Genomic DNA, 12,590 nt, shown 5'->3' on the forward strand with positions numbered 1-12,590 from the left:
GGTATTATATTATTATTGAAGAAATATTGACAAATTCTCTGATTGAGCAAACTAGGTTGACCCGGCGTCACCAATCATTATGACCCTGTGGCTGCAACCCGGCGTCATTAATAATCATGAACCGGCGTTGGCAACAATCATGAACCGGTGTCTGCAACAATCATAACTCGAAATTATCAAGTTTTTATAACCCGACAGTCTTTGGCAATGATAAAACCGGCAAGTTCTGCATCTTCAAACCGGTTGAATATCATATGAGTATTTCAAGACCAATATTTCTTAAACCGGCGTTTTGGAAGCCGACTCAAGTGGATTATTCTTCACAATATTTTTTCTATAAGAAGCCAACATCAGCAATTTGAGTATGAAGTTGGTTATTGACCCGGATTTTCTAGAAGGAGGAAATGACAAGGACTTAAGGACGATCAGGTGCCGGTCTACAAGAATTCTTAACCCGGGCACAACCTGCCAAATTTGTTCTGGTGTTTATTTGCAGCATAAGTTTACTAGGGATAAATCCAAGCTAAACTTGGGGGATAATGTCTGGGATATACCCCGCGGTGTAAACCGGCCGGAAGTAACCCGACCGGACTTGGCGGATTATTTGAGGTCCCGCTGGCACTTGGCGATATTCATCTGGTGACCCACCCAAACCTGGCGATTTACTGGCAACCCGCCAGGACGCTGTAACTCACTGGTGACCCGGCGGACGGGTACGAGGAGCGACAAGACCCGGTGGCCCGTCCGGCGATTCATGAAGGCCGGTTCAACTATTGTGGGCCGGTTTAAGAGGAAAGGCATGAGGAATATTTACCTTACAAGGAGTTAATACCAGGACTTGTATCCGGTTTGCATTAGAGATAGACTAGTCCTAATCCTAATAGGACTCCACATGTAACCCGCCCCTCCAACATATATAAGGAGGGGCAGGGCTCCCCAAAGAGGGACAAGCTAGAAGCTACAAGCAAGAAGAAACAATCTTAGGGCTAGACACAAAGAGGAGAGCCGGTTTACGGCGACTCCCTCGTGATGATAATGAGACCTAGCCTCAAACAGCATGTAAGGTTTTTACCGGATGATGTTTCCCGGGGCCCGAAGCTGTCTAAATCCCTATCTTGTGTTGCGTCTCTCGATTCCGCTCAACCCCTCTCAAGCTACCACATAGATGCGTTGGCCTCGCGACTAAGTCCTGACACTAAGGACATCTGACGTGACAATTCCACGACAAAATCCCTCCAAGAACCAAATACCACCGTGCGCGAGCCCCACGGTGGGCGTCAACTGTCGTGGAATTAACACGTCAGATGTCCTTAGTGTGAGGACTTAGTCGTGAGGCCAAAGCATCTATGTGGTAGCTTGAGAGGGGCTGAGCGGAATCGAGAAACGCAACACAAGACAAAGATTTAGACAGCTTCAGGCCCCGGGAAACATCATCCGATAACAACCCTACATGTTGTTTGAGGCTAGATCTCATTATCATCACGAGAGAGTCGCCGTAAACCGGCTCTCCTCTAGTTGTGTCTAGCCCTAAAGATTGTTTATTGTTGCCCGTCCCTCTTTTGGGGAGCCGTGCCCCTCCTTATATAAGTTGAAGGGGCGGGTTACATGTAGATTCCATCTCGGACAAAGACTTAAACTATTTTGACTTCCCTTCATTGGCTTCTTAACGTCTGCCGGTTTAACATGGTCTGCCGGTTTAACATGGTCTGCCGGTTTAACATGGTCTGCTGGGTTACGATTGACTTAACACCTGCTGGGTTATCATCTGACTTAACTCCTGCCAGTGTTACCATCTATCTTAACACATGTTGGTTTACCACTCGCCGATTTACCATTTGTCTTAGCCATCTGTCTTAACTGTCTGCCGATTTACCATCAGCCGATTTACCAAGTCCCAGCCGGGTTATGACTCCGGCCAGGTCATACCGCAGGGTATATCCCCGACAACGGCCATCCTCGGCGGGTCGCAGGCACCTGTTTCAAACTGCCACATCAAGTAGTTCTTCCACCAGAGGGGGGATTCTCTGTCCCCCCCGTAGGGCCCCTCCGGGATGGACGGTGCCCAAGGCCGATTTCACCTTCTACTCCAGGGATCACCTGAAGACCACAGCTAGCGCTGGTGCACTACCCATGCTCTGCACCCCCACCATCTGCAATGTAGCGGTCTCCAGGATCCTCATCGATGGCGGCGCCGGACTCAACGTCCTCTCCGTGGAGGCGTTCGGCCTGCTTCACGTGCCTCATGACCGGCTCCTCCCCACCAATCCATTTTCCGGAGTGGTTGGCGGCTCCACCTTTCCCGTGGGGCAGATTTGCTTCCCCGTCACCTTTGGAACGCGCGACAACTACCGCACCAAGCTCATCGACTTTGACATCACGTGCATCAGGCTCCCATACAATGCCATCCTCGGTTACCCGGCCCTCGCCAAGTTCATGGTAGCGACTCATCCCGGCTACAACGTCATGACGATGCCAGGAAGCAGCGTCGTGGCGGGAGACACTGGGGACGCACTGACGGCCCTCAGGATCACATTTAAGGCTGCGGCGGTCGCATGGCCAAACGCGGGGGGCGCTCTGGAGGGCCCAGGGGATGACCAGGCGAAGAAGCCATTGTTCTCTCAAGACCGGTCCGAGATGAAGCAGGTATCGGTCGACGATGGCGGGGAGTCGGGAGCTACCTTCACCATAGGCACCGTCCTCCCTAGAGGTCAGGAGGAGGTGCTGGTCGGCTTCCTCTGTGCAAACAAGGATGTATTTGTGTAGCAAGCAATGGACCTGGTGGGCGTCCCATGGGGGGTGATCAAGAACCACCTCATGGTATGCCCCAACACGCGCCCCGTGAAGTAGAAGGCGTGGTGACAAGCCCCGGATAAGCAATCGTTCATTGTCCGGAGACCCACAAGTTGCAGGAGGTTGTCATTATCCGGGAAGTGCGGCACCCGGAGTGGTTGGCAAACCCAGTCATCATCCCCAAGAAGGGCCGGAAGGAGCGCATGTGTGTTGACTTCATGAGCCTGAACAAAGCTTGCCCTCAGGATCCATTTCCTCTTCCATGCACTGACCAGATCATCGACTCCACCTCCGAGTGCGACCTATCGTGCTTCTGGGACGCCTTCTCATGCTATCATCAAATCAAGACGGCAGTGGAAGACGTGGAGAAGACGACCTTCTTGACTCCGTGCGGGGTGTACTGCTACACCGGCATGCCGTTTGGGTTGCGTAATGCTAAAGCAACCTTCCAGCTGTTGATGCACATTGCCCTAGGCAAACAGCTCGAGAGGAACACAGAGGCTTATGTTGACGATATAGTAGTCAAGTCCCAGGAGGCAAGAACCCTTGTTGGAGATCTGGAGGAGACGTTCACCAACCTGCGCAAGGTGAAGTTGCGGCTCAACCCTGAGAAGTGTGTATTCGGTGTCCCGTCTGGCAAGCTGTTGGGGTTCCTGGTGTCGCATAGAGAAATTGATGCCAACCCAGGAAAGGTTAAGGCGATAGAAAGAATGAGCCCGCCTCAAACTCTCAAGAAATGCAGAAGCTGACGGGCTGCGTGAGCTCGCTTGGGCGCTTCATCTCCAAGCTAGGCAAGCGCACCCTCCTGTTCTTCAAGCTGATGAAGAGGAAGGTCCCGTTCGAATGGACTCTAGAGGCCAACACGGCATTCCAAGACCTCAAGAAGTACCTCACCAGCCCACCGGTGATGGTAGCGCCTCGCCCCCTCGAGCCCCTTGTGCTTTACCTAGCCGCCACGCCTCACTCAGCTAGTGCGGCGCTGGTGGCGGTCCGCGAGGAACATGCAGCCAAGGGTGTGCGGCATGGGGCCACGCACCCGTCCAAGGAGCCGCGACCTCAGGACGGTGCCTGAGGCCCCGGCCGAACCAAAATGAGATGGGGCTCCTGAAGTCGGGGCCCCTTAGGCAACAATGACCCTCTATGAGACGAGGCTCCCGAGGCTCCACCACTTCAAGAGGAACAAGACTCGGCGGACACTTCCTCCCTCGTCGAGCATCAAGTTTACTTCATCAGCACCATACTATGTGACGCGCGGGCACGTTACCCCATGCCACAGAAGCTCCTCCTAGCACTCCTCTTCGCTTCCAGGAAGCTGCGCTACTAGTTCCAAGGCCACCCTATCAAGGTCGTCTTAGCCTACCCCCTGGTGAGGGTGCTCCAGAGCCCCAACACCGCAGGAAGGGTCGCTGAATGGAAAATCGAGTTGCGGGCGTTCCAGCTGGAATTCAACACCACCCGAGTCATCAAGGGCGCAGCCCTCGCTGACTTTGTGGCTGAATGGACCGAAGCACCCAGTTAAGAAGTAGGTGAGGACCGCTCTCTCGCTCCAGGAGATGAAGCAGCTGGCGGTTGGGTCATGTACTTCGACGGTGCATTCACACGACAAGGCGCAGGGGCTGGAGCGGTGCTCATCTCGCCCACCCAAGACAAGCTCTACTATGTTGTCCAGCTCAGCTTCCAGCACAGCGAGAGGGTCTCCAACAACATCGCCGAATTTGAAGGCCTGATCGCCAAGCTCAAGGCCGCGGTTGCCCTAGGGGTTAGGTGGCTCACCATCAGGGGCGATTCCCAGCTCCTTGTCAACTTCTCCAGCAAGGAGTACATGCCAAAGGATGAGCACATGGAGGCATACCTCGAGGAGGTATGCAAAATTGAGAAGAAATTCTTAGGTTTGGAGTTGCAGCACAAACCGCGCGGCACGAACCAGGAGGTGGATGACATTGCCAAGAGGGCGTCTCGGCGCCTCCCCCAGGAGCCTGGTGTCTTCGAGGACCGGATCTTCAGGCCGTCGGTAGCTCCCCCTGTTCCCGAGCCGATGCTGCCTCAGGAGGAGCTGCCCACGGCACCCACCATGGGCACCCCAGCCTGTGTCCCGGCTTCAAGGTCCCGTCTGCTCCTCACGCTCGAGCCTCAGGAGGGGTGCTAGACCAAGGAATTCAAGGCGTACCTGCTTCATGGCACCCTGCCGGAGAAGGAAGAGGATGCAGAGTGTGTGGCCTGCCAGGCCACCGCATACTGCAGCCAGGACGGGGAGCTCTACCAAAGGTGCCCGAACGACGTCTCCCTACGATGCATCTCCAAGGAGCAGGGGTGCGAGCTTCTGGCCAACATTCACAGTTGGGATTGCAGGCATCATTCCTCATCACGCACCCTCGTGGGGAAGGCGTTCCGCAGCGAGTTCTATTGGCCCACGGCGCTCAGTGACGCCGCTGAATTGGTAAGATCTTGTGAAGCCTGTCAATTCCATGCTAAGCAGATCCACCAACCTGCTCAGGGCCTCCATACCATCCCGCTCTCGTGACCATTTGTGGTCTGGGGGTTGGACATCTCGGCCCCACTTCCTCGAGTGCACGGGGGCTACCGCTACCTCTACGTCGCCATCGACAAATTCACCAAGTGGGCGACGGTGGAAGTTGTCAGCACCATCACGGTCGGCTCTACGGTCAAGTTCATCAAGGGCATCGTGAGCCGCTTCGGGGTCCCCAACCGCATCATCACCGACAACGGTTCCTTGTTCACGAGCAACCTCTTTAAAACATATATTGTGCTAACCTTGGGACACAGATATGCTACGCTTCGATGGCGCACCCGCGAAGCAATGGCCAGGCTAAGCACGCCAATGCGGAGGTCTTGAGGGGCCTCAAGGCAAGGAGATTCAAGAAAAAGCTTGAGGCCTACAACAGGGGCTGCCTCGACAAACTCTCGTCCGTCCTGTGGTTCATCTGCACCACCGCGACCAAGACTGCAGGTGAGACCCCGTTCTTCCTCATCCAGGGAGCTGAGGTGGTCCTCCCTCACGAGGTAAGGTGATAACCTAGAAGTAGATGGGATCGCAATAGTTTTCGAGGGTAGAGTATTCAACCAAATTTATAGATTCGACACAAGGGGAGCTAATGAATTGCAAGTATTAGCAGCTGAGTTGTCAATTCAACCACACCTGGAGATTAATTATCTGCAGCAAAGTGATCTGTGGCAAAGTAGTATGATAGTTTTGATAATAGTAGCAACGTCAATAGTAACGTAACAGTGATAGCAGTAATTTTGTAGCAGTAACGATAGCAGCAGTAGTAGTAGTAACTTAGCAAGAACAATATAAGGTAAATTCATAGGCATTGGATCGGTGATTCGTTGGATGATATTCATCATGAGACAGTCATAACCTAGGGCGATACGACACTAGCTCCGGTTCATAAATATAATGTAGGCATGTATTCCGTAAATAGTCATACGTGCTTATGGAAAGAACTTGCACGACATCTTTTGTCCTACCCTCCTGTGGCAGCGGGGTCCTATTGGAAACTAAGGGATATTAAGTCCTCCTTTTAATAGAGAACCGGAACAAAGCATTAACACATGGTGAATACAAGAACTCCTCAAACTACGGTCATCACCGGGAGTGGTCCCGACTATTGTCACTCCGGGGTTGCCGAATCATAACACGTAGTAGGTGACTATAACTTGCAAGATCAGATCTAGAACATGGATATAATGGTGATAACATAAACGGTGCAGATCTGAAATGATGGCACCCAGGCCCAAAGTGACAAGCATTAAGCATGGCAAAGTCATAGCAACATCAATCTCAGAACATAATGGATACTAGGGATCATGCCCTAACAAAAATAACTCAATTACATGATGAATCTCATCCAACTCCTCATCGGCCAGCGAGCCTACAAAGGAATTACTCACTCCCGGTGGGGAGCATCATGGGATTGGCGATGGAGAAGTGTTGGTGATGACGAAGATCGAAGATCCCCCTCTTTGGAGCCCCGAACGGACTCCAGATCTGACCTTCGATGAAGAATACGAGACCACGGCGGCTCCGTCTTGTGAAACGCGATAATTCTTTCTCCCTAATTTTTTCTGGAAATATAGGATTTTATAGCGTTGGTTTCAGGGTCTGTGGGGCCACTAGGTGGGAACAACCCACCTGGGCGCGCCTGGAGGGGGCGGCGCGCCCTGGTGGGTTGTGCCCACCCAGTTGCCCCCTCCGATGGTTCTTGGCTCCAAAAATTCTCATTTTTTGTATAAAATATCCTTACAAAGTTTCATTCCATTCCAAGAACTTTTATTTCTGCACAAAAAACAACACCATGGTAGTTCTGCTAAAACAGCGTCAGTCCGGGTTAGTTTCATTCAAATCATGCAAATTAGAATCCAAAACAAGAGGAAAAGCGTTAGGAAAAGTACATACGACATAGACGTATCAACTCCCCAAGCTTAAACCTTTGCATGTCCTCAAGCAATTCAGTTGATAAATTGAAAGTGAAAAAGAAAAACTTTTACGAACTCTTTTGCTCTTTTCATAAATATGCTTAAACAACACCTAGGTTTTTAGCAAAGATTATAACTAACCATGTCGACAATAACTCTTAAAAATTATATTAACTCATATCAATGACATAACCAACTAGAGAGCAATAATAAGACATCTCAAACAACAACACGTTGTTAAAAAATCATGATACAATATGACAATAGTGGTATCTCGCTAGCCCTTTCTGAGACCGCAAAACATAAATGTAGGGCACCCCCAAAGTTCAAACAGTGACTAAACATTTTGATTCATGGTTGAAAAGATCCAGTCATGATGCACCCAACATTAGCTATACACAATGCATCAGCATGACAGCAGTGCTCTCAGGTTCTGGCGCTTATTTGAGAAGGTGATGACACAACATTAAAGTAAATAGATAGTCCCTTTGTAGAGGGAAGCAGTGATTTGCAGAGGTGCCAGAGCTCAAGGTTTTAAAAAAGAGGTAAATGAAATTTTGAGACATGCAACCTTCTTGTTTACTTCGCGACCATCAGTTATCAATATCTTCCATGCTAAACAAATTAGTAGCGGTTCCCAAGCAGTAAAGTAAATTTTTTTGCTCCATATGATTTTTTGTTTGGTTATTGATAAGTTCTTTTGCAATTTGGGACTGGGCATCCCTATTACCACTCTTTTCTCGTACAATGGTGAGTGAATAAACACCCAACCTGAGAAAAACCCGATTAGCATGGAAGATACCAACTACCTCCTGTCGCTCTATGAACAATCCAGGCACACAAAAAGGATATTTATTTGATTTTTTTTAGAGGTGGCACATGCAAATTTACTTAGGACGGCAGGGTAATACCGCATATAGGTAGGTATGGTGGACTCATCTGGAATAACTTGGGTTTCAGGTTTTTGATGTACAAGCAAAATTCCCACTTAGTACAGGCGAAGGCTAGCAAATAGGTTGAGAAGCGGCCAGCTAGAGAGGAACAATGGTCGTGAACATGCATTATGCATAACTAACATTGGATACTAGCATGAGTAGGATATGAACACCATGAACATAAATAACATGGAGGCTATGTTGGTTTTGATTCAACTACATGCATGAACATGTGCCAAGCCACTCGAACATTCAGAGGAGGATACCATATCATCATACTACATCACAATCATTTTAACGCAATGTTGACATCCAAGATAAATCATTATCTACTCCTAGCTACTTATGCATGTCATGAGAAACTATAATCTCTAGTTGTCATTGCAAACATGTTTGATCATAATAGGCAGAATCATGGATACTAGGTTAAACATACTTACAAAAACAGAACAAGTCGAGTTCATACCCATTTCTCTCTGCCATAGCCAGTTCATCGAATATCATCATTATTGCCTTTCACTTGCATGACCGAACGATTTGAAAATAATAATAGTGCAAGAGTGTCGTGGACTAAGCTGGAATCTGCAAACATTTTATTCAAAAGGAGAAGACAAGGTAATATGAGCTCTTTGTCAGATCAACAATAATGCATATGAGACCCACTCAACATTTCATCGTGGTCTTCTCCTCGGTATGACCCAATAAAAGGAAAAGAAATTCAGAGAAACACACCAAAATATTTTTGGAGTTTTTGGTTTTCTTAAACAAGCAAATTAAAAAGGGAAAAGCAAAAACGAGAAAAACTATTTACACAGGAAAGCTCCCAACAAGTAAAAGAAGAACTAGGAAATATTTTTGGATTTTCTTTTTAGTGCTACAACAATTTAAACTAGGAAGAAAAATCAAAAGAAAGAAAGAAACATATTTTTGGATTTTCTCAAAGTTTTTCGAACTCACAAGAAGAAAGCGAGAAAATAAATTTAACATGGATAATACAATGAAAAAGTGTGAACACCGACAACTCAAATGGAATGTGTGAACATGAATGTAATGTCGGTGGAAATACGTACTCCCCCAAGTTTAAGCTTTTGTCTTAACTTGGTGATCACCAGTCATAGAAACCGTGAGGTCCAATGTTGAAGTGATGGGGAGCAGGCACTTGAGGGTCTCACTACTGAGGCTCCTCCTGTGTTGCAGCCAGGTTGTTCCGGTAAGAGATAATGTCCTCAGGCATAAACCTATATCCGCCCATGGCAACATGATCAAACAAAGCAGGTGCAGGCAAGGGAATAATATCACGAGTTTTCTCAATAAAAACTATGTTAAGGAATATCAATATCAGGGTAATCAGCAGCAATAAACTGGTGGTCTTCCATAGCTGCTCTATCTAGATAAACCTTGGGAAAACGATGGTCATGCTGGCGTATCTTCATGTTAAAGTGAGTCACCAAGTGAGTAGCGTAAATGCCCCCATGTATTTTACCCTTGGATCTATTGATGTGAAGGCGACGTGCCACAATAGCTCCCTAGCTATAGGTGTTGTCGCCATACAGCGTGTGATGTAAAACAGCAAAGTCTAGAGCGCTAAGTGCACCCACCTTCTCTCTAGCAAGTAAGCATTTTGCAATAAATATAGCAAAATAATGCACAACAGGAAAATGCAAGCTAGTAGCGGTGACACTCGATATTCCTCTATCATCCCCCACCGTCAAAGTACGGTAAAAACCATCAAACTCCACGGGCCTAAGTTCTACCAAATTACCATCAGAAGGAAGCATGCATATGTCACAAAATTCAGTAAGTGGTATCTGATGGTTTTCAACATATAAATTAAATGACACCTCAGGAGGATTATTCCTAAAATGGAAATGGAAGTTTTGCAGAAAGGAATTTGTGAGGAGATGATATTGCTCGCATTTAGCTGCGATGAAGTCGGTGAGGCCGGCATTAGCTGCATATTGTGCAAACTCTTGAAGAATTCCAGCCCCTTCCATGAACGGATTATGCGGCCATTCACACGGCCGTAACTCCGCCAACCTCCGGGTATGGAGATCATTGTAAGATGACTCCCCAATAACTCCCTTGGAGTTATTCTTGGAAGCAAACTTCCTAAAGAAACTCATCTTTTTCTTATGAACAAAATTCTGAAATTTTAGTCCACAAAATTTTTCTCAATAAAACTTTACAAAAATAATAGCAACTACTCATAGGGATGTACAGAGGCCATAGCAAGCATTCAACCTACTTAGAGATCTAACAATTCAACTTGCAAGCTCATCTACAGCAGCATCAAGAGTAGCTAATTATTCAAAATATAAACCACTAAAGCAAAAACTAATTAAACACACAGAGGAGTCACATACCAAGCAACAATTCCCCGAAACAGTTTTGGAAACTGAGCTTCAAGCAAAGAGATCGAAATCTACGGTTTCGGGAGCAAGAACATGAGAGAGAGAGAGAGCAATGGTGATTTTTTCTGGGTGAATGTGGTGATGTGCAAATAAGAAATAAGTGAGGGGGCCCACATGGGGACCACAACCCACCAGGGCGCGCCTGGGGATCCTGGCGCGCCCAGGTGGGTTGTGCCCACCTGGTGGACCTCCCTCATATTATTTGCACCAGAAATTCTACAATATTAGGAAAATATCGTATTAAATTTTCAGGGCAATTTGAGAACTTTTTTTGGGTCATTTTTTATTGCAAGGAAAACTCAGAAAACCGACAAAGCATGGCATTTTAGTTAGTTAACTAGCAAAAACAGAAAACAAAAGGTAGGGACAGAAGGTAGTGCTCACTAAATTCATCAACTTCATACCTCTCAAAAATGATCCGTTAATAAGGTTGATCAAGTCTTATTAACAACCACTTTCGATTAATATGAAACTGAAGAACTTTCGTAAATCACTAAGTTACCTCAATGGGGATATGAATGTCCCCAACAATAAGAATTTCATATTTCTTTTTAACAGTAGGTAGAGGTAGTTGGAAACTTCCAATAGTGATTGTCGGAGTATTTTCAATAACATTAATACCATTCACTTGGAATTGTTTCTTCGAAAAGTGCACCATATACTCGTTACCATTGATATGAAAAGTGACCTTGCTTTTATTGCAATCAATAACAGCCCCTGCAGTATTCAAGAAGGGTCTACCAAGGATAATCGACAAGTTGTCGTCCTCGGGCATCTCAAGTATAACAAAGTTAGTCAAAATAGTAACATTAGCAACAACAACGGGCACATCCTCACAAATACCGATAGGTATGACAGTTGATTTGTGATACGTCTCCAACGTATCTACTTTTCCAAACTCTTTTGCCCTTGTTTTGGAATCTAATTTGCATGATTTCGATGGAACTAACCCGGACTGACGCTGTTTTCAGCAGAATTGCCATGGTGTTATTTTTGTGCAGAAATAAAAGTTCTCGGAATGACCTGAAACTTCACGAAGATACTTTTTGGAATTAATAATAAATACTGGCAAAAGAATCAGCCGAAGGGGGCCCACACACTGGACACGAGGGTGGGTGGCGCGCCCTACCCCCCTGGGCGCCCCCTCCTACCTCATGGGCCCCTGGACCTCCACCGACCTGAACTCCAGCTCCATATATTCACGTACCGGGAGAAAAAAAATCAGAGAGAAGGATTCATCGCATTTTACGATACGGAGCTGCCGCCAAGCCCTGTTCTCCCTCGGCAGGGCTGATCTGGACTCCGTTCGGGGCTCTAGAGAGGGGACTCTATTGCCATCGTCATAATCAATCATCCTGCATCACCAATTTAATGCTGATCACCACCGTGCGTGAATAATCCCATCGTAGGCTTGCTGGATGGTGATGGGTTGGATGAGATTTACTATGTAATTGAGTTAGTTTTGTTAGGGTTTGATCCCTAGTATCCATTATGTTCTAAGATTGATGTCCCTTAGTTTTCAATAGGACCTCGCTGCCACGGGAGGGTAGGACAAAAGATACCATTCAAGTTCTTTCCCATAAGCATGTATGACTATATTCGGAATACATGCCTACATTATATTGATGAACTGGAGCTAGTTCTGCGTCACCCTATGTTATAACTGTTGCATGATGAATGGCATCCGATATAATTATCCATCATTGATCCATTGCCTACGAGCTCGTTTCATATTGATCTTTGCTTAGTTACTTCTCCGTTGCAACTATTACGATTGCTACAAAACTGCTATTGTTACTTTTGCCACCGTTACCGTTACTTCCATACTACTTTGTTACTAAATACTTTGTTGCAGATATTAAGTCTTTCAGGTGTGGTTGAATTGACAACTCAGTTGCTAATACTTGAGAATATTCTTTGTCTCCCCTTGTGTCGAATGAATAAATTTGGGTTCAATGCTCTACCCTTGAAAACTTTTGTGATCCCCTATACCTGTGGGTTATCAAGACCTTTTTAT

Source organism: Triticum dicoccoides, chromosome 3B, assembly GCF_002162155.2.
Source record: "Triticum dicoccoides isolate Atlit2015 ecotype Zavitan chromosome 3B, WEW_v2.0, whole genome shotgun sequence".
NCBI lineage: Eukaryota > Viridiplantae > Streptophyta > Magnoliopsida > Poales > Poaceae > Triticum > Triticum dicoccoides.